Raw genomic sequence first — 27,032 nt, 5'->3', positions numbered from 1 at the left:
TGATTGGTTATGCACCATCAAGTTTTTGTTGGCACTCAGCAATCACCTTATCCTGTCTTTAGAGTTAGATAAGGATCAATCACAGCCCAGAAGGATTGGACTTAGTTCAGTTGTGGCTACGAAAGGATTCTAGGCTGATTCCTCTTTTAACTCCACCCCTCTGCCATCCCTCCTCCTACAGTTTCTGCCATTCCTCCTCCTACAGTTGGGTATATTTTAGCATTAGAGTCCTTCTGTGCTAGAAATGGAACAAGAGACCTCTTTGGGCATGCATGTTTTGTACGTGTGGAGGGTATGCATTAAAAACCATGCCCTTGGTACATCTGTGATATAAAAAAGGGACACTCCTAAACTGAAGAATCTTTCTTTTTTCCTTTTCTTTTTGCAGAATGTGAAATAACTCTCCAAATTGCACACACATTCGGCAATCAAGTCCATTAATGTGTCAGGAATAGCAGTTATTCTGCAATAATTTATAGTGCTGTCTAGGCACTACAAAGGAAAGCATAGTAAGAGATTGTGGGCAAAGAGACAGGCGTGCAGGAATGTCTGTCCCCTTTGAGAAAAAAGAAATGTGTATGTCCATGCAGAGATCAGTCTTCTTAACATTGTTATAGCTTAAGGGATGGGGGTGGAATTTAGAAAAAAGAGAAAGGGACAGGAAAGGGGAACAAGAAAGAGAAGGAGTAAAGGAAGAAGAAGGGGGAGAAGGCAAGGAAGATGGAAAGAAAGGGAGAGAAAAGAATTTGGAGAAGGAGGAGGAGAAGAGAAAGGAGAAAGGGAAGAGAAAAAAGAAGGAGGAGGAGAAAAAGGAGAGCAAGGAAGAAGGAGAAGGGAAAGAGCGGAGGAGGAGTAAGAGGACAAGGAAGAAAGAGGAGATGAAAAGCAGAGGAGGAGGAAGAAAAGGAAGAGGAGAAGGAGGAGATCTTCGAGGTCCTTGATGTTCTCTGAGCTTAGTTGTTTTCTCACAGACATTTTATTACCCAACTAGGTAACTAGGTAACTAGTTAGTGGGGAGGAGGAGGTGGGAGGAGAAAAGAAGTAGAAAGAGGAGGGAGAAGAGGAGGAGGAAGAGGAGAAGAAGGAGGAGGAGGAGAAGAGGAAGGAGGAGAACGAGAAGGAGAAGAAGGAGGAAGAAGAAGAGGAGGACAAGGAGGAGGAGATAATAAAATGACTCCATCCATTTCAAAAGTCTCATCAGAAGCTCTGAGTGAGCCCAGAATTTGGAAATCACAGCTTCTCACAGAATATCAGAATTAGAATCGAGCTGAAACTTCTGATGGTGTGGTGCTCATAGAATAGAATAGAATAGAATAGAATAGAATAGAATAGAATAGAATAGAATAGAATAGAATACTTTGTTGGCCAAGTGTGATTGGATTTCATTTCATTTCTACACCGTCCCAACCAGTTCAATGCTCACAGTGTCTTACATAGTAGAAAACAAACGTTACAGCTTCAACCCACGCAACAAAAAACACAACTTTGTAGCTGTGACATCAGAAGCACAGAAAAAAGAGAATCTCGATGCTTTACCTGCTTTAACAACACGAGGAGGAAAAGAAAGATTTGGCATTCCAATCAATTCGTTTACTTTAGTTTTTATTTTATGTCTGTGGTCATTTGTGTTTGGGGATAAAGGGGAAAATTTACTCGTCCACTGAAATTCTACTGTATTGGCTTAGGAGGATAATAAAGTCAGCTGAATTTCATCCCAGCTTTAGGATATGATGCTTCCAGAAAAAGAGGGGTAGAATCAAGATCACGTGAAATATCAACACAGCTTTGTAATGCTTTGGTAAGACCACACTTGGAATACTTCGTGTAGTTTTGGTCACCATGATGTAAAAAAAGACGTTGAGACTCTAGAAAGAGTACAGAGAAGAGCAACCAAGATGATTAGGGAACAGGAGACCAAAACATGTGAAGAATGGTTGCTGGAATTCAGGATGTCTAGTCTGATGAAAAGAAGGACTAGGGGTGACACGATAGCTGTCTTCCAATAGTTGAGGGGCTGCCACAAAGAAGAGGGAGTCAAGCTATTCTCCAAAGCACCTGAAGGCAGGACAAGAAGCAACAGGTGGAAACTGATCAAGGAAAGAAGCAACCTAGAACTAAGGAGGAATTTCTCCACAGTGAGAACAATCCACCAGTGGAACGACTTGCCTTCAGAAGTTGTAGGTGCTCCATCACTGGAAGTTTTTAAGAAGAGACTGGACAACCATTTGGCTGAAATGGCATAGGGTTTCTTGCATGAACAGGGGCTGGACTAGAAGACCTCCAAGGTCCCTTCCAACTCTGTTATTCCGTCATTCCATTTTTAAGTGGTCTATTTATCCATAGGATGTGTCTACAAACATTTTCTGGGGGGAAAAAAAAGCAAAGAAGAAAAGAATTTGAGAGAAAGGAAGAGAAAAAAAACCAGCCCACGCTTCCTGTAAATTAACGGAACGAGAAATGACAAATCACTTAGTAGATGACAACTATAAGATAGACTTGGAAATGAAAAAAAATAAAATACTCAGTTCCCTTTGGAAAATTCCATTGTATCATTTTGGTATTAAATTCTCTAATTACATCATCCTTTCCTCCCCATCCCCATCCAGGTAAGTATAGGCAGGTTACCTTACTAATGAGCCAGCTAAACTCAAGGAAAGTCTATTTAATATAAATATATCAAAACTGAAATGTTTCACCAGGATAGAAAAAAAAGTCATTAATGCCAACATGAAGAATAGTATTCCCCCAGCAAGAAATGTCAAAACAAAGGGTTTTTTTTTTTTTTTTGCTAAAGCATTAGCATTTTTTTTAAAAAAAAGAATAAAAGAAAGGAAAATTAGAGGACCGTTTTCATGTTAAGTGAAAGTTTCATTAAGAACATCCGTTTCCCAATGTCTGTGGTTTCCTCGGCACGTTCATTGGGCCTTCTGGACACAATGGGAATTTTGTCTAATTGAAAAGTATGGGTAGTCCAAGAATAGAATATAGAATAAGAGAGTTGGAAGGGACCTTGGAGGTGTTATAGTCCAACCCCCCGGCTCAAACAGGAGACCACTTCAGAAAAGTGGCTGTCCAGTCTCTTCTTACAAACCTCGAGTGATGGAACACTCACAATTTCCAAAGGTAAGCCGTGCTACTGAATACCGTAGCTCTTCTCGTGGTCAGGAAATTTCTCTTTAAATCTAGGTTGGGTCTCTCTTTAATTGATCTTCCCCCTCCAGCCAACCTGAAATACCCCCAACTACCCACCCCCAAAAAGTTGGGAGTGATTCGAGTGTAGATTTTAATTTTGGGAGCCTAGAAGGATGAGGTGGGAACCATTTTTTCCTTTCAGCCTGCCAAGTGGAAAGTAGACTTTTTTCTGCAGGAAAGATTAGAAGCCTGGTTTTTGTCACTTCTTGATGTGTATCGAAGTGAGAGCTGGCAGCCGTTGAGCCGAGGAGAAAAAAAAAATATGTCCAGGCAATCTGCTGCCTATTAAGATATTTTTTTTTACCCTTCCTTTCTCAAATAATAAATCCAGGACTTGGCTGTACGCATGCTAATCAGTATTCACCTGTGTGCGTACCTGTTCAGGTGAGAAGCAAAAAACCCTGTTCACAGTGGAAACATTTTTTACAGTGCTTGATTTATGATCCCAGTTGAGCCATTCCATGGTTCTACTCTAAGGAAAAGGAGGACTAGAGATGGCATGAGAGCAATCCTCCACTTCTCCATTTCTACAAGGGGGTCAAGCTATTTTCCAAGGCAGCCGAAGGCCAGACAAGGGATAATGGATGGAAACTGATGGAGGAGAGAGAATCAGCCTGGAACTAAAGAGACAGGTAGAAACCATCAACCCATGGAACAGAAGTTACCTTGAGAAGTTGTGGAAGCTTCATCCCTGGAAGCTTTCAAGAAGAGACTGGACTGCCATTGGTCAGAAATGATGCAGGTAGGGTCTCCTGCTTGGGTGGGGTGGAGGTTGGACTAGATGACCTCCAAGGACCCTTCCAACTCTGTTATCCCGCTATTATATTATTCTGTTAGAAAAAAAACCTAACAAAAATAAATAAACAAACTGCCCAAGGACCTGCAGGACATTCAATAGGCTGACAACGTTCTTCCAGAAAGGCTGAATCCTTTCCACCACATTTAGGGTGATCGACAATGAAACTTAAGATCAGATTAGAACAGGGGTAGGCTCCAAATTTTTTAACAACTGGTTCTCTGGCTGGATAGGTGTGGCCGGTTGGTCATGTGACTACGTGGGTGATGTCACTCATCATACCCAGCTCCGCCTCCCAGACACTCATCTCAAAGGCAGAGCTGGCTCCGCCTCTGCCTGCGTTTTGGTCTGTTTTTTGAGGCATTCTTGGGGCTGTTTTCAGGCCATTTGGGGCCATTTTCAGGCCATCTTTGGGCTGTTTTCAGGCTGGTTTTAGGGCCCTTTTTAGGCCATTTTTGGCCCTGAAAATGGCCCCCCAAAACCAGGCCAAAGACCAGGTGGGGGCAGCCTGTGGTGGGATTTGCCAGTTCTCCAAACTGAACCTAATCTTAACTACTGGTCCACCAGAACTGGTGTGAACCAGCATCAGCCCACCTCTGGATTAGATGTGTGCCACATTGGGAATGCGCTTTGAGGACCATAGGAAAGAGGTAAAAACGCTTTCCCTTGTCATGACTGATGATCTACTGCATCCTCTTTAGCCAAACATTGACTCATAGGGTTGGCTACCGTGAGCAAAATGTGAGCTCATCACAAGCCATTGTTTGAGAAATGTGAATTGATTTTGCTTCAAGTGTTTCTGGGCTTGGTCTAACCGTAGCCACTTCCTCAACTTCTGGCCAAGCTTTCTGTCATAATGCATAATGTGGAAGGACATGGCACATGGTGTCCCATCTCATTTCCTCTTGTGGGAAGTGGAAGAACAGAATTACCCAATTCCTGAAACTGTCCTTCATACAACAGAGCAACTGAATGACAGAGTTGGAAGGGACCTTGGAGGTCTTCTAGCCCAACCCAATACTATTACAGACAAGGGGCTGTACAATCTCTTCTTAAAAACCCTCCAGTTTTGGAGCAACCACAACTTCTGGAGGCAAGCCATTCCCCTGACGGATTGTTCTCACGGTCAGTGAATCCGAACTTGAACTTAGAACACAGGTTGAGGTGTTCCGAAAATAGAGGTACCACAAACCTTCTCCAACCCAGGAAAAATGACTTCATGTGATTCACGCAAGATGCTAAAACAAAGGCTGGGTTCCATTTATCCTGTCATGCCCCTGTAGGAGTCTGAATCTGAGGAGGAAGACGAACAGCTGACAGGGAGTGGGAGTGTGGCTCCATTGGTTGTGGAGGAAACTGGGGAAGAGCGAAGTCCAGCTGGGCAGAGCAGGGAAGAGGAAGAACAAGGGAGAGGGAGTTCAGAGGAAGACCCAGGCCCACCCCCTCTTCATCTAGGGTATGCAAGGAGGAACAGAGAAGAGAGCAACGTGGGTTGCATGGCTTACGGGGGAGGAAAGGGCCCTGATTCCCTTCATTAGCCACACCTGGGAAGAGAGCTTAAAAGAGATGCAAGCTGAGTGCAGCATCTGCTGGGAACAAACGTGAGTTTAATCTTGTGTTGACTTTGGTTATCTGTATTCCTGGCATCCTCCAAACTGTGTTGAATTACTGCCATTCCTTCACATCTGGAATTCCTTCTCCTGCCCTGCTGGACTAATTCACTCATCTTGCTTTGATTGGACTAACAGTTACAGTTTTTGTTGACCACATTTTTGATTTGATTCTCTGCAGCCAAAGGCTGTTCCTGGGAGAGTTTTTCTCCAGACACAAGATAACAAGGACATTGGGGGCAAGTTTGGAGCTACTAAAGGGACTCCTACTGTTTATCTGACTATGTTGCCTTTGTGCCAGGCCCCTTTGGGTCATCACATATCCCAGCTGAACATCCCTTTCCGGCACAGATTATGTTACCTAGTCACTTCACAACTGCCTCACTTAGCAATGGTATTTTTGGGTTCCCAATGACTACTGATAATGCGTTCGAACGTTCGAAGCACGTCCTGCAAATGTAGCCCACACGGAGAGACAAAGCTCCTCCAGGAAGCTGTCATGCTTGCATGGCCTTGTCATCTCACCTTGAGAGGCTATTTTTGGATTGAAGAGAGTGTGTCAGGCATACCATTGAGAGGAATGACTCACACAGCTGCATCTTCACCAGTTTCAGGAGCCGGACATTCTTGATGAGTATCCCAAGTTCACAAGGAGGCAAGGTGGAACGGTTTGCCACTAGGAAGTTTAAACATCTGCACAAATGGGCAGGAAGAAGGAGAGGACCATAGGTCTGCCTACGGTTGGCAGTCTCACTCCGTGAACTAGATCTGATGTCCAACTTTAACATATTTCCTAGTTCAGAGAAGAGCAAACGGCCTAGAGATTAAAACACAATGAAGAACGGCTGCAGGATTTGGGTCTGGCTAGTCTAAACATAGAAGAATTAGGGGCAATATGATAGCGGTGTTTCAACGTTAGAGGGGCTGCCACAAAGAAGAGGGGGTCAACCTGTTCTGCAAAGCACCAGAGGGCAGGAAAAAGAAACAATGGGTGGAAGCTAACCAAAGAGAGAAGCAACCTGGGATTAGGGAAAAACACTTCCTAACACTGAGAAAAATTAGCCCGTGGAACAGTTTGCCTTCAGACATTGTCGGTGATTCATCACTGGAGGTTTTTAAGAAGAGGCAAGACCAGTGGTGGGATTCAAAATTTTTACTACCAGTTCCGTGAGTGTGGCTTGGTGGGCATGGCAGGGGAAGGGTACTGCAAAATCCCATTCCCTCCCCACCCCACCAACCTGCTTTCCAGCTCCATTCTCCTGTGCAGGGCAACAAAGGGAGACCCAATCAATCAGCTGGGACTCAGGAGGAAGAGAATACATGGGGCGGGGCCAGTCAGAGGGGGTATTGGCCCGTTCTCCGAACTACTCAAAATTTCTGCTACTAGTTCTCCAGAACTGGTCAGAACCTGCTGAATGCCACCTCTGGTCTAGACAGTCACTTATCTGAAATGGTACAAGTTCTCTTCCAGCTTATTCTATTCTATTCTATTCTATTCTATTCTATTCTATTCTATTCTATTCTATTCTATTCTATTCTTCATTCCATTATTCTATTCTATTCTATTCTATTCTATTCTATTCTATTCTATTCTATTCTATTCTATTCTATACTATTCTATTCTTCATTTCATTATTCTATTTTATATTCTATTCTATTCTATTCTATTCTATTCTATTCTATTCTATTCTTCATTTCATTATTCTATTCTATTCTATTCTATTCTATTCTTCATTTCATTATTCTATTCTATATTTTATTCTATACTATTCTAGTCTAGTCTAGTCTATTCTTCATTCCATTATTCTATTCTATTCTATTCTATTCTATTCTATTCTATTCTATTCTATTCTATTCTATTCTATTCTATTCTATTCTATTCTTTCTTATTCTATCCTACTCTACTCTACTCTACTCTACTCTACTCTACTCTACTCCACTCTACTCTATAGTCTAGTCTACTGTACTATACAGTACTGTACTGTACTCTACTCTATTCTATTATCTCCTGTCTTTCACTCTCATTGTACAGTTAAGAAATTTTTTCAGGAATTAGGAATGTCTAATTTAATGAAAAGGAGGACTAAGGGTGACATGATGGCCATCTGCCAATATTTGAGGGTCTTTCAGGAAGGGAAAGGGTCAACCTGTTCTCCAAAGCACCCGAACACAGGACAAGGAGCAATGGATTGAAAGTCATCAAGGAGACTCCTAAAAGGTGCTTTTTTCAAAAGAGCAGTTACCTTTGGGACAACCATGACCTGGATGCCTGAGAATCTCCATAGAAATTCATCCATAGACATTTATCAAGGTGAGAACCAATGTACAATGACATGATTTGATCCCAGCACCTGTGCAATTGGTTTAAGATTGTTACGGTGCCAGAGTAGAACCTGGTGGTTTTTAATGGGGGAAGGGATGGCATTTTTAGCATAGTACATGGGTTTGATTGTTACCTGTCACCCAGGTTAACATTCTGTAAGTGGATTTTTATGGACAAGAAGCAATGGATGGAAAATAATCAAGGAAAGAAGCAACCTAGAACTAAGGAGAAATTTCCTGACGTGCAAACAATTAATCAATGGAAGAGTTTCCCTGTAGAAGTTGTGGGTGCTCCAACATTGGAAGATTTTAAGAAGAGATTGGATATCGATTTGTCTGAAATGGTGTAGGGTTTGGACTAGTAGAACTACAAGGTCTCCTCCAAGTCTGTTGTTCTGTTCTGTTCTGTCCTTCCTGTCCTGTCCTATTCTTTTCTAGAGTCTGGTGGTACAGATGCATTTCTCTTCAAACCATCATACAGTTTGTAGTGTGCATAGATTTGCAAAATAATGGGATAAAGGAATATTCCAGAACTTGGTTTTATTATTTATCTCATGGTTACTGTGAAATTGTGTGGATGCATCACATGCAGTGCATGTTATCTCAGCTTGCAGTGCTTGGATTCATGGAATGAGTTTACCAAACATGTAAATATTGCAGAATATACAGCTTCGTGCTACGTATCTAAGCTCCATTCCATGCTGAATAAACTAAATTATTAATGTATCTTAAACAGAAAACTATCTTTAGATAGATTTTTTTTTCTCCAAAAGTATTTTATTAAAATAAATCTGATTAAAATAATCTGATTTAAATTTTAAAAAATTCGATTCAAATTTTTAAAAAAAACATTTTTTAAAAATTAAAATAATCATCAAATTTATCCATCTTGAGTATAATAAAACGATGGGATAAGAGAACTGGAGGAAAAAAGACATTACTTGTAGGATTTTGCTTCCTGTTTTAAGGCAAAACGAAAAAAAACCAAAAACCCATAATGTGCAATAAATAGCTAAAGGGCACCCAATGCCTATAGATCACACTTTAGGAAAACACCTGAGCCAGGTTGATTTTTGGCTGGTTTTGTGGTCTGGTTCGCGAGCCTGTGGGAATGATTATCTAGACTACAGATATACAGAGAGTTATATAAACACACATGATATATAAACAGACATGTTGGGAGGTGTGTCAGGAAGGAAGGAATGAAGGAAGGAAGATTTGGATGGATGGATGGAAGCAAGGAAGGAAGATGGAAGGAAAGATAACAGAGATGGAAGGAAAATAGAGATGGACGGATAGATGGATGGATGGATGGACGGATGGATGTAAAGAAGGAAGAAAGGAAATAAAAGAAAGTAAGACAGAGATGGATGGGTGGAAGGAAGGAAGGAAGGAAGGAAGGAAGGAAGGAAGACGGAAGGGAAGGGAAGGGAAGGGAAGGAAAACCTTTGAATACAAATTAAAATACATGCAATAGTCACTACATTACCAAACCCAAATTACATTTCTGCTTTAAGGACACGAAATGCATTATTCATTGCTTAATTAGCAGGGAAAACATACTGTTTTTGTGTCTTTATGAAATTTGAAATTATAAATGCCTTAATTTTATTCCAACAGTAATTAGAAATAACTATTCTGTCCTTCCATCGTCTCCTCAAGACACTATTTATTCCAGTCGGCATTTAATTTATTGGGTTAAATCCTGTTTTCCTTTTTAAATCTGCCATCCAGCCTGCATTTAATTTTCTGTGCTACTTTTTCTTTTTTCTTTAAAAAAAAATACTTTTTTATTATGGTGATTTTTTTTGTTTTAATTTGAATTACTACTTTCCCAGGGGCAGGTTTCTGGTATTTTTTTTTGTGGAAATGGCAAGAAGGGTAAAGATAAACGTTCCCTTTGCACATCCCTGCTAGTCATTTCTGGCTCTAGGGGGCAGTGCTCATCTCTGTTTTTAAGTCGAAGAGTGGCCAGTTTTAAGTTTTTGGGTGTTACCCTAAAAGAGGACCTGACCTGGGAGTGCCCACATTGCAGCCCTGGTCAAAGGGGCCCATCAGAGATTATGCTACCTGAGGCTTCTCAGGAAACAACAACTGAATGAAAAAACTGGTGGTGACCTTCTACCTCTGCATCATAGAGAGTATCTTAACTTACTGCACTTGTGTAGGGTTTGCCAATTGCACAGTGGCTGACAGGAAAGCACCCCAGACGGTTAATGTCATTGCCCAGAAGATCATGGGTTGCCCTCTCCCCTCTTTGGAAGAGCTTTATAGCTCCTGCTGCCTTAAGAAAGTTCAAAACATTCTCAAAGATCCATCTCATCCTGGGAACACCCCTTTTTTTTAACTATTACCATCTGGCAGACGGTACAGAATAATAAAAACAAGGACAAATAGGCTGAAAAACAGTTCCTATCCCAGGGCAGTAGCTCTGTTGAATTCTGCTGTATAGTGCAGTGTAGGTGTGGTGTTGAGGGTTTTTGGTTCATGTGGGGAGTGTGAAGGATGTGGCTTTGTGTTTATTTTCGTAGTCATGATGTACACTAAACATGGTGTTTGATTTCATTGCATGAGGTACAATGACAACAAAATAAACTAAACTAACTGGCGACTGCTCGGAGTTACAACGGCCCTATAAAAAAAAAAAAAGGTGACTTATGACCATTTTTTTTTTCACACTTAAAGACCGTTGCAACATCCCTATGGTCAGGTGATTTCGATTCAGATGTAAACTGCCATTACTGTGAGAAAGGGAAATCCTTGAATATTTCAGAAGAGGTCCAATTGGACAACAGACCATGGTTTATTCTTGTTCAGTTCCATCCAAGGGTTACCTACCACCTACTTTGAGTCAAAAGATTTCAACTGACTTTTGAATAGCTGAAGCCCAAAGGCTGGGCAGAGCTCTATCAAACATGAAACGTATTTTGATTATTTATACAGGTAGATCTCAACTTACGACTGTTCACTTAGTGACTTTTTGAAGTTACGACGGCACCGACAAATGTGACCAATGATTGTTTTTCATATTTACGATCATTGCACCATCAAAATCAATGTAGCAACTAACTCATATTTATGACTTTTGCAATGGTCAAGGGTCACGTGATCCCATTATGACCTTCTGACAAACAGAGTCAACAGGGAAGCCAGATTTACTTCACAACTTAACAATGTCAATTTATAAAACATCTTGTATACACATTTTATAGTTGACAACAGAAAGAAGGAGGGGATTTCAAAGAGCAGGTGGCAGTGTGGAATCAAAAGTACATTCCATTCATATTTTCTTCAAAGACTGATTAGATGACTGAAGCTTCTGCTGTGCAAAAATCTAATTGGAGAGCATGATTGATGACTCTGGGCTATGGATGCGTTTCATTGGATGATACACCCAGAGGGGTGGGGTGGAAAGCAGGATCAAGGATGACAGTGAATTACGTATTTCAGAGTCAGCTACGCCCAGGTAAATGCCAGACATAGAATGTTACCTTCAAATAAATCTTTTTTAGTTTTGCAAGTGTGGCTCGAGGCTCATGATTTAATTGGAGTAACTGCCGGAATCCTGACAAACAACTCCATTGATTCACTTAACAACAGCAGCAAGAAAAGTTGTAAAATGGGCAAAGGTCACTTAACAACTCTCTCGCTTAGCAACATAAATTTTGGGGCTCGTTAATGGTCATAGGTCGAGGAGTATCTATTGCCATCAAATCATTTTAGTGGCCATTTCGTTGGGAATTTAATTTGCTGGCGAAAACACCTCCCTTTTGTCAAGAATTATAATTTCATGGAAACTGTGGTCTATTTGTGAGGGATGTGGTGGCTCAGTGGCTAAGACTCTGAACTTGTTGATCAGAAAGGTCGACAGTTCAGTGGTTCGAATCCCTAGCGCCATGTAACAGAGTGAGCTCCCATTACTTGTCCCAGCTTCTGCCAACCTAGCAGTTCGAAAGCACATTACAAATGCAAGTAGAAAAATAGGGACCCCTTTGGTGGGAAGGTAACAGCATTCTGTGTGCCTCTGACATTTAGACATGCTGGCCACATGACCCCGGAGACATCTTCGGACAGCGCTGGCTCTTCTGTGGCTTTGTAATGGAGATGAGCAGCGCCCCCTAGAGCTGGAAATGACTAGCACATATTATGTGCAAAGAGAATCTTTAACCTTTACCTTTATGGTCTATTTGTAACACCTATGGATTTTCAGAATCTCATAAGACCCCCAAGTCTTAAGTTTATTTATGTGTTCTGAATTTTAATTCCAAACTCTGCTCTTCATTATGATTATTTTTTTTAAAAAGTTGGACAACTTTTGTTGTTGTTTTTCTCTTTTAGCCAATGTTGGAAAACTTGTCTGGGAAAAGCAACAAATTATTTAGCGGGGGAAGCACGCAGACTCTTAAATGAAGCTTTGGGAATCCAAGCTTATAAATCATAAAAGCCAGAGCGGTACATTCTGCGTTTTAGCAGAGATTTAAATTCCTAAATGGCTTTTACAAGACCTATCGACAATGCCCTTTTTATGATAACACACACACAAAAGAAGTAAACAGCAGCCACAAACTTGGAATTTGAAATTTGCCGGCTGGGACGTTTCTCAGTTGGCCTCCACGCGAGTGAAGAGAGAATGGCTGCAGAGCCATCCCTAAGGGGAAACTGCTGAGAATTTGAAAAATTAAATATGTACGATTCCGCTTTGTTGCTTTGCGCACCGACGATGGTTTTTTTAAAGAAAAAACAACAACACACACGCACACACGGAAAAAGAAAAAAGAGGAGAAGGAAAAATATATAAAGGGGGAGGGAGTCAAATCGCACACACACAGAAAAAAGGGAAAACCAGGCGGCCCTATTTGCATAAGAAAGGCAATCAACAACAACAAATTGTCATTGTGTTCATAGCTGATAATTGCAAAGATGGCAACCAGGAATGAGTCTTTATTCTGGGCTCCCTTGGGCCGCCGGCTCGCAGTGTTTGAGATAGAGAGGAAATGTGACACTTGCCGACTTTGACAAAAATAAAACTAAACTGGGCTTGTTTTCCCCAGGAGTTGGAAAGGAAGGATAAATTAACTCACAAAGCGGGTGGGAAGAAGAGAGATAAATGCTCAGCCGGCAGGGAATGACAGAATGCAGGAATTCCTCAACTTACGACCGTTCTCCTAAGTGAACGTCCAAAGTTACAACGACACTGGAAAAAAAAACCAGAGGCCTATCACCGCTTTTCACACCTATGACCGGTGCAGCATCCCCAGAGTTTAAATGATTTACATTCGGATGCTTGACAACTGACTCACTACAATACTAGACAACACAGTATCAACAGTAGAGACCTTCAAATTTCTAGATTCTACTATATCACATGACCTAAAATGGACACCTAACATCAAAAATGTCATAAAAAAGCACAACAAAGCATGTTTTGTATATGTTTATATAATGTTCTTTCTGCTTCAACTCAGGAAGCTCAAACTGCCCAAGGAGCTGCTGGTCCAGTTCTACTGAGGAATCATTGAGTCTGTCCTCTGCACCTCTATAACTGTCTGGTCTGGTTCTGCAACCCAACAGGACAGACACGGACTTCAGAGGATAATTAGGACTGCAGAAAAAACAATGGCTACCCACCTCCCTTCAATTGAGGACCTGTATATGGCAGGAGTCAAAGAGAGGGCTGTGAAAATATTTACAGACCCCTCACATCCCGGACATAAACTGTTTCAACTCCTTCCCTCAAAACGATTCTATAGAGCACAGCACACCAGAACAACTAGACACAAGAACAGTTTCCCCCCCGAACGCCATCACTCTGCTAAACAGATAATTCCCTCAGCACTGTCCAACTATTTACAAAGTCTGCACTACTATTAATCTTCTCATCACTCCTTATCACCCATCCCCTCCCACTTGTGACTGTATGACTGTAACTTTGTCGCTTGTATCCTTACGGTTTATATGGAGTGTTTCCTAGTTTGTTTTGATTGTTTATTGTACCCTATGACTATCATTAAGTGTTGTAGCTTATGATTCTCGACTCTTAATCAATGTATCTTTTCTTTTATGTATACTGAGAGCATTTGCATCAAGACAAATTCCTTGTGTGCCCAATCACACTTGGCCAATAAAGAATTCTATTCTATTCTATTCTATTCTATTCTATTCTATTCTATTCTATTCTATTCTATTCTATTCTATTCTATTCCATTCCATTCCATTCCATTCCATTCCACTCCACTCCACTCCACTCTCTCTATTCTATTCACATTGATGATGGTTGTGTTGTTCCAAGGTCATGTGACAAGCAAAGTCAAATGGGGAAGCTGGATTGTTGTGGCTTGTTGGCCTCTCCAAGTGTCAAATCAGAGGAGGAGGAGGAGGTATGGGAGTTAGGGTCAGCATCAAGGCAACCTGAGACCTTTGAAGAGGAGGAAGGAATGGACCTGTTAGAGAAAGAGAGAGAGAGAGAGAGAGAGAGAGAGAGAGAGAGAACACCTTTCCATCATCCCTCAGATGGAGAGTCAATAGCCCCCAGGTCCGAAGGTGGCTGATGAGGAAGAGGAGGAACACCTGGGCCCAGTGCCTGGCATTTGATTGTGTAGAAGGCAGAGGAGAGAAGAGCAGCGGAAATCTATGGGCCGGTTCTTGGGAAGGAAGACCCACCACTGCTAGCAAAGCCCTACCCTAGGTCTGGGGAGAAAAGGCATGGGGTGGAGATGAATAGGGGTGGCAGGCACTTATTCTAATAATAATCTTATTCTAATAATCTCCTGGCCGGACAGACTTGTTAGCCTGTGACGAGAGAAACATTTTGCCGGGGCCGCTCAAATATTGGAAGACTGGTATCATTTCATCCTTGGTCCTTCTTTTCATTAAATTAGACATACCCAATTCCAGCAACCACTCTTGATATGTGTTAGTCTCCAGACCCCTAAACCTCTTTGTTGCTCTTCTCTGCACGCTTTCTAGAGTCTCAACATCTTTTTTATAATACGGTGACCAAAATTGGATGCAGTATTCCAAGGAATTGGGTATGTCTAGTTTAATCAAAAGAAGGACTGGGGTGACATGATGATCCGTCTTCCAATATTTGAGGGTCTGCCACAAAGAAGAGGGAGTCAAGCTAGTCTCCAAAGCACCTGAAAGCAGGATAAGAAGCAACAGATAGAAACTAATCAAGGAGAGAAGCAACTTAGAACTAAGGAGGAATTTCCTGACAGTGAGAGCAATTAACTAGTGGAACAACTTGCCTTCAGAAGTTGTAAATGCTCCAACACTGGAAGTTTTTAAGAAGAGATTGGATAACCATTTGTCTGGAATTGTATAGGGTTTTCTGCCTAAGCAGGGGGTTGGACTAGAAGACCTCCAAGGTCCCTTCTAACTCTGTTATTCTCTTATTCTTTTACAGCTATCTTCTAAATCCAGTTTGCCCGAGAGTGATTGCTTCTCATGCAAGATTCCCCAGGGGAATAAGAAGGAAATAGCAAGGGAGATCAAAGCCAGCTTTAATATTTTTATGAGGTCCTTATTTGCTTTCCCGTTCCTATTTTATCCCCGACATCAATATTGCAGCAATCACAATGAAACGAGAGCCACGGAATTTCAGCCTTATTTTTAAGACTTATTTTTGTTTTCCCCAGTCGATCCAACGTAGCTGCCCTCGGCAATGCGCCCACCCAATCTGGAGGGGTTTTTCTTTGCTTCGTTTTGATTTTAAGACAGTTTTAGGTCGGGTGGGTACCCTATAAATTCATTTAATCGTATCATATCAGGGCTGCCATTCAAGTAGCAGTTGATAGGCATGAACCTGAAAAACCAAATAACTAAATAAATGAAATGAAGGTTTAAGACAATTTAAAAACACACACACAAAATTTATATATATATATATATATATATATATGTGTGTGTGTGTGTGTGTGTGTGTGTGTGTGTGTATCAGAAGATCGTATGTCTCAGGATATCACAGAAAGGGAAAGATAGAGGAGAAAGAGCAATTTTTATAAAAAGTCACAGAATAATTTGATTGCTTATTGTACCCTATGACTATCATTAAGTGTTGTACCTTGTGATTCTTGATGAATGTATCTTTTCTTTTATGTACACCAAGAGCATATTCATGAAAGACAAATTCCTTGTGTGTCCAATCACACCTGGCCAATAAATAATTCTATTCTATTCTATTCTATTCTATTCTATTCTATTCTATTCTATTCTGTTCTGTTCTGTTCTGTTCTGTTCTGTTCTGTTCTGTTCTGTTCTATTCTATAACCATAGCTTCTTAGCACCTGATAGAGTTGGTTGTTCTTCAGCTCTATCCTAGTTTGAATCTCAGCATCAGGTATACAATTTATATAAATACAAAGAATACTAAATTCTATTCTATTTGGCATTTCATTAAAGACTAAAAGTAGAATGTAATGTTTGAAATGGTTTTTAAAACACACACACACACACACACACACACACACACACACACACGAGAATACAATACAATACAAGTGGTCGACTTATGACCACAATTGAGCCCAAAATTTCTGTTGCTAAGTGAAGCATTTTCTAAGTGAGTTTTGTCCCATTTTACAACCTGGCAGCTACATTTGTTCAGTGAAGTCACCCAGTCAATTTTCATGCCTAAAACGGGATTTGAACTCACCGTCTCTTGGTGATTGGCTCAAAGTTACCAAGACGATACCAAGGCGGGACTAGAACTCAAGGTCTCCTAATGATGGCCTCAAGTTCACCCATCTGACTTTTATGCCTGAGATGGGACTAAAACTCACCGTCTCCCGGTGATTGGCTCAAATTCACCCAGCTGAATTTCATACCTAAGATGGGACTAGAACTCATTGTCTCCTGGTGATTAGCTTAAAGTCACCCAGTCAACTTTCCTGCCTATGATGGGACTAGAACTCACTATCTCCTGATGATTGGCTCAAATTCACCCAGCTTTACACCTAGTGTAAAGAGGACTAAAACTCACTGTTTCCAGCTGATTGGCCTAAAGACTTTCATGCCTAAAATAGAACTTGAACTCACCATCTCCTGGCTTCTAGACTGATGCCTTCACCCCAGACCCAATCAAGATCAATATAGATATTGCTTTGATTGATTAATCTCCATCCCATGTAGACATCTGTGTCAATCCTGTTGTGGAACACTCACATTGCTTCCCGTTTTCATAAAAAAATATAAAGTTATAAATGCTGGAAACAAGATCTGAATAAAATATAGAACGATAAAAAATAAAAATAAAAACAATCAGAAAAAAGTATGGATGGGGATAAAAATTGCTGGCTTAGTTCTGTGTCACGCACATATTAAAACACATTTTTACCAGCTGCAAAAAATTGTATAATTTCCAGTGCATTATGTCTCTAGGGTTTAGAGCCGGGTAGAAAAAGACTTCAACATCCTTACCAAAGTTCCATAAATGGACGATTCCCTTGAATTTCTCCAGGGAGATCGCAGAAACCTTTTGCCATTTAATTACTGTACATATATTCAGGAGTGGGATTCAGCCAGCTTGGACCAGTTTGGGCAAACCGGTTGTTCCAGTGATCAGTTGGCCTCATCCACCTGCCCTAGTCTGTCCTTTATTTCCATGTGTTTGCAGCTCAGTGTTCTGACCAAGGCTTCTGAGACCGTAATTAAGCACACGCTTACTTTAAAAAACAAGCCTGGTTTTATTTCAGCGCTGGGAATTATCTTCATTCCCAGCCAGTAATGAATCTCAAACAGTCCCCTGAGATAAGCATCCACCTTTCTTTCCTGTGAAGTGCTACCAATAACAGAAGTGTCAAATGAACTAGAACAGAAACCAACTGAAATACAAAGAGCTTCAAGGTTTAATCCGAACTGAATGAATGACTTTGCTTCCTGCAAAGATTTCATCATCTTGGCCTGCTTTTTTTAATCCCTTATGGGAGGGGCAATCACCTCCCATCCTTACTCCTGAGTCACCTCTTTTGTTTCAGCTGCTCTTGCCTTCGAGCAGCTCTGTGCACTTGTGCACTGGGAACAGGCTCCCCCTGGTCCTCTGCCTCGCTGCTGCCAGACTCCAAAGGCTCCAGAGGCAGCACCCCACTCCCAGATGATCTATCTATCTATCTATCTATCTATCTATCATCTATCTATCTATCTATCTATCTATCATCTATCTATCTATCATCTATTACCTACCTACCTATCTAGCCAACCAGACAGATAGACAGACAGACAGACAGACAGTATTTCAGCCATATCTATAATCTGTCTGTCTGTCTGTCTGTCTGTCTGTCTGTCTGTCTGTCTGTCTATCTATCTATCTATCTATCTATCTATCTATCTATCTATCTATCTATCTATCTATCTATCTATCTATTTACCTACCTACCTATCTAGCCAACCAGACAGATAGACAGACAGACAGACAGACAGTATTTCAGCCATATCTATAATCTGTCTGTCTGTCTGTCTGTCTGTCTGTCTGTCTGTCTGTCTGTCTGTCTATCTATCTATCTATCTATCTATCTATCTATCTATCTATCTATCTATCTATCTATCTATCTATCTACTTACCTACCTACCTATCTAGCCAACCAGACAGATAGACAGACAGACCGCCATATCTATAGTCTGTCTGTCTGTCTGCCTGCCTGCCTGCCTGCCTGCCTGCCTGCCTGCCTGCCTATCTATCTATCTATCTATCTATCTATCTATCTATCTATCTATCTATCTATCTATCATCTATCTATCTATCTATCTATTCTGCTCTAGTCATAATCAAAATCACACATATTGTCAACACTGACCAGTGATTACTCTATTCCCGTAAGAGACACTTAAAAAAAAAACCACAAGGACAATTCAATACCACGCCAGGAAGATTGAAATGGACGTGCAAATGAATTAAAAGATGTAAGCACAGTCCTTAGGAAAGCGACAAATACTAACATGAAAACAAATGGAAATATCAATGATAGAATATTAATTTTTTTTAAAAAAAAATCCCCTTGTTTAAACATTCCAAAGTAGATTAAGGGCCTCATAAAACATTAATATGTTTCAATAGTTTATTGACCAATTAAGGAGAGAAAAATCAAAAGCTCACAGGTCAGCAAGGACTGCTTGATTAATGAAAAGAAAATAAATGCTCATAAGTCCAAATGAAGAAGACTGACCTTGGGTTAAGATGTACTGTCCACCAATATCTGTAATCGTGTTTACTCTTTGGAATGCTGTTTATCCCTCCTTGAAATAAGTGTGCAACTTGATTCGAAATGCAGAGTCCTTTTGCTCTTAAACTAGACATTGTTTTTGATTTCTTGGAAATCTTTTATTTAACGCCCCCTTCCCCGTTTTTGGGGGTCCTGTTGTAGAGGCATTTATGTCTCACAACAAATCAAGTCAAATATCTTTATAACAATTTTTTTTTAACCTAGGGCATACAAAACCTTTGCTAGACCAATACTCAAACACAGTTCATCTGTCTGGAACCTGCACTGTATATCGGACATTAATACAATTAAGCGAGTCCAGAAGTATTTCACGAGAAGAGTACTACACTCCTCTGCTTGCAACAAAATACCCTATATCACCAGGCTTGAGATTTTGGGCTTGGACAACCTTGAACTGCACTGCCTATGGTTAGACTTAAGCGTAGTACACAAAATTATCTGCCACAATGTCCTACCAGTCAATGACTACTTCAACTTCAGCCACAACAATACAAGAGCACACAACAGATACAAACTCAATGTAAACGGCTCCAAACTTGATTGCAGAAAGTATGACTTCAGCAACAGAGTGGTCGATGCCTGGAATGCACTACCTGACTCTGTTGTTACATTCTCTAACCCCCACTCAGACCTCAAACTAACCACTATTGACCTCACCCCGTTCCTAAGAGATCTGTAAGGGGCGTGCATAAGTGCCTACCATCCCTGTCCTACTGTCTACCATTTATTTGTACCTATTTCCTGTATTCTTACACATGTTTATACTTATACCTATTATCTTGTAAGCGATTGACAAATCAAATAAATAAATAAAAATAAAAGAAGGAAGGAAAGACGGAAGGGGGAAGGAGGGAGAACAGGGAAGGAAGGAAGGAAAGAAGAAAAGAAGGAAGGAGAGGAAAGGAAGGAAGGAAGGAAGGAAGGAAGGAAGGAAGGAAGGAAGGAAGGAAGGAAGGAAGGAAGGAAAGGAAGGAAGGAAGGAAGGAAGGAAGGAAGGAAGGAAGGAAGGAGAGGAAAGAATGGAGGGAGGAAAGAAAAGAAGGGAGGGAGTGGGAGGAAGGACGGAAGGAGGGAGGAAGGAGGAGGGAGGGAGGGAAGGAAAGGAAAGGAAAGGAAAGGAAAGGAAAAGGAAAAGAAAGGAAAGGAAAGGAAAGGAAGAGAGATACCCATTCCTAAGAGGTCTGTAAGGGTGCATAAGTGCACCATCGTGCCTCCCGTCCCTGTCCTATTGTCCCCATTTATTTGTACCTATTTCCTGTATACTTACTCATGTTTACACTTATACCTATTATCTTATAAGTGATTGGCAAATAAAATAAAATAAAATGAAGAAATAACCATTTTTGATGAGCCTTTACAATAAAAAAAGAAGTTTAATACATTTCATTATTGGCCAAGAGGGGGGTAAACAATAGGATAATAAAACAATATATTTAATTAAAAGTTTTGTGCAGTTGTATTAGTTATATATTGGCCCAGGGTTGAGTTGTGGGAGTCCTTGGTGCTCTCTGAGCTTGGTTATTTCCTTGCAGATATTTCATGACCCACCTACGTAACATCATTCATTCACTTATTTGTGGACTGTGCATTTATTTGATTTAGAAGACATATAATAAAAGGAAATATCTGGAAGAACCTTAACAAAACTCCCACGGTAGCACTGCTTCATTTAGGTATGTTAGACTCACGTATTGTTTCATTCAAACTTGTCTTAAATTACCAGGATAAACTTGTCTTAAATTACCTGGCCTTGTGTTGCTTCCAGAGCAGATGGGTGGCAAAGTGAATAAGTAAGAAGTAAATAAATAAGTAAGTACGTAAGTAGTAAACAAAACTCCCAGCAACACAAACAGGGCAACTCACTTATATGTAAACACAAGAGTAAACCCCACTTTCTTCTAGCACTGAGGATGTTACCTAGTTGGGCAATGAAACATCTGCAAGGAAACAACCCAGCTCAGAGACCCACAGAGACTCTACAGTCCTCCTCCTCCTCCTCCTCCTCCTCCTCCTCCTCCTCCTCCTCCTCCTCCTTTCTCCTAGCACTAATAAGGTTACCTAGTTGAGTCATGAAACGTCTACAAGAAAACCATCAAACTCAGACAGCAAAAACTCTACAGTCCTCCTCCTCCTCCTCCTCCTCCTCCTCCTCCTCCTCCTTTCTCCTAGCACTGATAAGGTTACCTAGTTGAGTCATGAAATGTCTACAAGAAAACCATCAAACTCAGACAGCAAAACTCTACAGTCTCCTCCTCCTCCTCCTCCTCCTCCTCCTCCTCCTCCTCCTCCTCCTCCTCCTTTCTCCTTTCTCCTTTCTCCTAGCACTGATGAGGTTACCTAGTTGGGCAATGAAACATCTGCAAGGAAACAACCCAGCTCAGAGACCCACAGAGACTCTACAGTCCTCCTCCTCCTCCTCCTCCTCCTCCTCCTCCTCCTCCTCCTCCTCCTCCTCCTCCTCCTCCTCCTCCTCCTCCTTTCTCCTAGCACTGATGAGGCTACCAAGTTGGATCATGAAACATCTGCAAGAAAACCACCAAGTTCTGAGAGCACCAAAGACCCCGGAGTTGTATAATTTGGTGCAGGTATTTTGCCACCTCCTACATAAGTGTGGGATAGCATCCCTTAAAAAGGAACAAATGTATTAGTGTGACCTTTGTATCTGGAGAGGATTTTTTTGGGGGGTGGGGGGGCGCATTAGAGTACATTTTGGGGCAGGATAAAAAGACACCCCCGAGGACCTGAGTGAGAGAGTCTACTTTCTTGGCTCCACAAGGGCAAAGTCGAAGGTCCCGTTTGGCCCTCCGATTCGATGTCTGTTTCTGCATCTGAATCCAACACGTCAAGAACTAAGGAAGGGGGCAGGAGGCTTCTCCCCTTAGGGAAGGAAAGGGTGGGTTGAAAAGCTTTGGCACTTGCAAAAAGTGAAAAGTGCCCTTGGAAAAAGAACCAAGAGCCACTTATAATGTATCGGATGCTCCAGCGCATCTAAAAATGAGAACTGAGAGAAGAAAGCATTAGAGGACAGAGGTGAGAGAAGGAGCCTTCCCTACGATGTAGAACAAAATGACGGGAAGGAAGGAAGGAAGGAAGGAAGGAAGGAAGGAAGGAAGGAAGGAAGGAAGGAAGGAAGGAAGGAAGAAGAGTGAAGGAAAGAAGGAGAGTGAAGAAAGAAGGAAGGAAGGAGGATAGAGGTGAGAGAAGGAGTCTTCCCTATGATGTAGAACAAAATGACAGGAAGGAAGGAAGGAAGGAAGGTGGATAGAGTGAAGGAAAGAAGGGAGAGATGAAGAGAAAGAAGGAAGGAAGGAGGATAGAGGTGAGAGAAGGAGTCTTCCCTATGATGTAGAACAAAATGACAGGAAGGAAGGAAGGAAGGAAGGTGGATAGGAAGGGGAAAGAAGGTGAGAAGGGAGAGATGAAGAAGAAAGGAAGGAAAGAAGAAGGGAAAGGGAAGAAGAAAATGAAAAAAAGAAGGTGGAAGAGGAAGGAAAGAAGGAGATGAAGAGAAGAAGGAAGGAAGGAAAGAAGGAAGGAGGATAGTGAGAAATAGAAGTAAAACAAAATGAAGGAAGGAAGGAAGAAGGAAGGTGGATAGAGGGAAGGAAAGGGAGAGATGAAGAGAAGGAAGGAAGAAGGGAAAGGGAATGGAGAAGGAAGGGAAAGAGGGAGAAGAATGAAGTAAAGAAAGGTAGGAGGGAGGAGGGAGGAAGAAAGAGGAAGGAAAGAAGGAGAAGGGAGTGGAAGGAAAGGATGGAGGGAGGAAGGAAGGAGAAGAAGAAGAAAGGAAAGAGATGGAAAGAGGAGGGAGGGTGGAAGGAAGGAAGGAGAGGGGAGAAAGGGAGGAAAGAAGGAAGGAAGGGCATGGGAAAAAGAAGGAGGGAAATATTCTGACATACAAAATCAACAAGGGAAGTTAGATCCACTTAACGGCTGCATGATTCACTTAACAACTGCAATGATTTACATAATAACCCCGACAAAAAAGGTTGTATAATCAGCCACGAGTCACCCAAACCCCTCTCTTTGGTTAGCCATGGAAATTCTGGTCCCGGTTCTAGAACTCAATGGACTCCCAATAAGGGGGACTGTTTTAATACCGATGTTCTGCAAGACAGGATTATTTATAATATGTATAAAATGTCAATTTCCCCTCCATTATCTATTGCACAAATTCACCCACAAAGACTTCTATTTTTTTTTTTTTGGTGCATTAATTGCACATTAAAGCATTCCTTTATCCACGGTGATACAACCAGTTGAAGCCCAGCTGGGAATTAATGAGTTTCCTAATATAATATCGTTGGTCCTTTGTCTGCTGTTTCAAATTCAATTAATCTGATTTATTTTTTATTTTTTTGCGACGGGAGATTCATCACAGGCTGTGCTTTGGGGGAGGGGGGGAGGAACCCTGAAATGCCAGGAAGAAAACAAACAAACAAACAAAAAACCTCCCAATTAATAAATAATTTTAAAATTATTTCCTTTCTTCCCTATCTTCCTCACCGCCCCCCTCCCTCAGGTAGCAGGTGCGAAATTCACCAAGCCGAGAGCACAAAAAATAAACTCCAAAGCAATTACGCACTCTTTCGGGGTTTTTTTTTTCACGAGCTTCTTTGATATGTCCGGAATCCAGTAGAGTTTAAAAAGAAAAAAAAATGAACAAATGCAAATCTATTCTCTTTTCTCAAAAAGGCTCCTTGGACAAAAGCAAGAAGACAGGTGCTTATTTTTTGAAAATGCCAGACAGGAACTTTTTCAAGCTCGCTTCTCCTGTTCAGGTCAGTGGCTCAGCTCATTTATTTTTTATTTTATTTTTTTTAAAGAAAAGGCTAATAAATACCAATCTGACAGTCAGCCTAATATTCCAGAATCAAAAGCCATTATTGACTTTGCCATATTGATCTACGACAACCGAGTCGGGAGGAGGGAGCGGTGTGTGTGTATAATAGATTGCGCTGTTTCTTCCTTTTACGTAGATGCTTGGCTTGGCCTTCCTCTGCATTAAATTAAGGTTGCTCTGTCAGGAATTGTTAAAAGAAGCCATCGTGGAGCCAGCTCATCCGATGGTAGCTACGACAGTCTGTGGATTTACGATCTATTTCTATCTTTATTTCATTTATAAGACGCCCGGCTCCCTAAGGAAAGGGACTCTGGACGGATGGCAATGAAATAAAACGATACATATAAGAAGTATACGTATATAATTATAAATATAAGTGACTCTAGGTGCTTGGAATGAAGCAAGATCAAAGGGAAAGTACTGTAAAAGCTAAGAGTGAGAAAGTTGTGGAGGTGAGACCTTCTGTCTTAGTCCAGCAGCCACCACTGGCATGGAGCGATCTATGGAAGGAGGGAAGGTGAAAAGGAGGGAAGGAAGGATGGAAGAAAGAAAGAGAAAGAGAACGAGAGAGACAGAAAAAGAAAGAGCGAGTGAGAGAGAAAGAGAATGAGGGAGAGAAAGCAAAAGGAGAGAGAGAAAAAAGACAGAATGAGAGAGAGAAAAAGAGATAATGAGAGACAGAGATTAAGAGAAGAGAGAATTAGAAAGAAAGAGAATGAGAGAGAGAGAAAGCAAGCAAGCAAGTAAGAAAGAAAAAAGAAAGAAAGAAAGAAAGAAAGAAAGAAAGAAAGAAAGAAAAAAGAAAGAAGAAAGAAAGAAGAAAGAAAGAAAATGAGAGAGATGGATGTCAGAAGTCCTGTAATTTTCAGCTATTCCTGGGCAAGTTAAGCCTGAGTTTCAGTGAATGACTTCAGCTTCTCAAAGGAATCCTCCTCCTCCTCTCTCTCTCTCTCTCCCTCCCTCCCCTCCCTCTCTCTCACACACACGCACAAAAACACACACACCCTTCTTTTCCCTCCTTGCTCTATAAATGGACTCCAAATACCATCCTCTTTCTCTGCTGGGTTCTGCAGAACTGGTCAGAACCGGCTGAAGACCACCTCTGACTAGGGGTGACATGATAGCAGTGGTCCCATATTTGAGTGGCTCCTACAACGAGGAGGGAGGGTCAACCTCTTCTCCAAAGCACCTCAAGGCAGGAAAAAGAAGCAACGGATGGAAACTAATGAATGGGAGAAGCAACCTAAACTGGAGGAGAAATTTTCAGAAGTTTGAATGCCCCGACCCTGGAAATTCAATTCAGAACACAGTTAGAAAGGACCTTGGAGGTCATCTACTCCAGCCCCTTGCTCTAGTAGGAGATCCTATACAATTTGAGACAAGTGGCCATCCAGTCTCTTCTTAAAATCCTCCAGTGATGAAGCGCCAACAACTTCTGAAGGCAAGGCTAAGTTTCTCCTTAGTTCAAGGTTGCTTCTCTCCAAGATAAGTTTCCATCCATTGTTTCTTCTCCTGGTGCTTTGGAGAATAGCTTGACTCCCTCTTCTTTGGGGCAGCCCCTCAAATATTGGAAGACTGCTATCATGTCATCCCTGGTTCTTCTTTTCTCTAAGCTACCCATACACAAATCCTGCAACTGTTCTTCATAGGTTTTAGTCTCCTGGCCTTTAATCATCCTCGTTGTTCTTCTCTGCACCTTTTCCAAAGTCTCAACGTCTTTTTTTTTTTGTCAACCCAAACTGGTTACGGTATTATTCCAGATGCGGCCTTACTAAGGCTTTATAAAGCGGTCCTAATACTCCATGTGATTTTTATTTTAGGCCTCTGTTTATACTAACCAAGGATTCCCTTGGCTTTTTTTTTGGCTGCCGCCAAATAATTGAACAGCCCTTTGCCTAAAATAGCGTAGGGTCTCCTTTTTGATCAGGGGATAGACTAGAAGGCCTCCAAGGTTCCCTTCCAATGTTGTTATTCTAACAAGGAGCAGGCTCAGGGGAAAGCAATTTTGCAATTTTTGATGGGGAAAAGAGAACCTCAATTTATTCTCCCAAGCCCCTGAAGGCAGGGCAAGATGCAATGAGTGGAAGCTGGTCCAGACGGAGATCCAGATCAGTCAATCATGATCTTTCTGGATCTTGAGCCTGTCTTCTAAATTTTCGGCTGTTCTCCTTTAGCTGGTATCGCAATTCCTTCTCATGGCACACGATTTTTCCCTCACTTTCCTTATTTCCTTCATCGGCCACCAGAGGGAGCCCGTGAAACCAGCAAGAATTCCAAGATAAACATTAAAGATTTTGCAAAAACGAGGACAATTTGTACGTGTGTTTGTGTGAGTGTCTTTTGGTGGGCCATTCTTTTATGCCCCAGAAAACTTGAGCTCACCTGATAAAGATCATATAGAGCAGTGTTGGCAAACCCTTTTCGGCACCGAGTGCCGAAATGGGATCATGCGCGCACAGAGGAGTGCGGGAAATCGGAAGTGCAGCTCCCCTGCCGCGTGCGTGGGAGCGCCGGGAAACCGGAAGAGCAGCTCCCCTGGCGTGCATGCGCATGCCGGCCACCTGGTCTTCCAGTTTCTGGCACGCATGCGTGCACGAAGACCAACTGACGCATTGGAAACCGGAAGGTCAGCTTCCCGGCGGGCGCATGCTACATGCGAAGACCAGCTGGCCAGCACCCATGCATGCGCCAGAACCCAGAAGAGCAATGGACAATGGCTGGCGTGCCTGAAGAGATGGCTCTGTGTGCCACTTCCGGCACACATGCCATAGGTTCGCCATCACGGATGGAGAGCAATGTTCTTATCCTTCTGTCTCAATCCAGAACATTTTGGGACCTCCACCATATACAAAACAGGTTTTGTGGTTTGTATTCTCTATGCATTGGTGTTTACAAACATCTGTTTTTTTGACTGGTTATTCTGCAACTTTTCAATTTAAGTTTATTTCCTACCAAGAAGAGACATTCACAAATGGATGCAATGATACACAAGACACAAACACTACCATCCAGCCCCACATTAGAGTTTGATCTTTACTCCTCCTCCTCCTCCT

At 41.6% G+C, this 27,032-nt stretch overlaps 2 protein-coding genes across 21 annotated transcripts in view; one reads left to right on the top strand and one right to left on the bottom strand.

Annotated features, from left to right (window-relative positions):
- CELF4 (CUGBP Elav-like family member 4) overlaps positions 1–27,032 on the bottom strand; it is an 801,906-nt gene that overhangs the window by 515,892 nt on the left and 258,982 nt on the right. The window lies entirely within an intron of this gene.
- The window catches only part of LOC148127457 (uncharacterized), a 163,506-nt gene that overhangs the window by 134,568 nt on the left and 1,906 nt on the right, over positions 1–27,032 (top strand). The window lies entirely within an intron of this gene.

Source organism: Pseudonaja textilis, chromosome 2 (genome assembly GCF_049901715.1).
Source record: "Pseudonaja textilis isolate UNSWEBS1 chromosome 2, rPseTex1.2, whole genome shotgun sequence".
Lineage (NCBI taxonomy): Eukaryota > Metazoa > Chordata > Lepidosauria > Squamata > Elapidae > Pseudonaja > Pseudonaja textilis.
The sequence above is the reverse complement of the archived record's forward strand: the minus strand, read 5'-3'. Positions and strand labels throughout refer to the sequence as shown.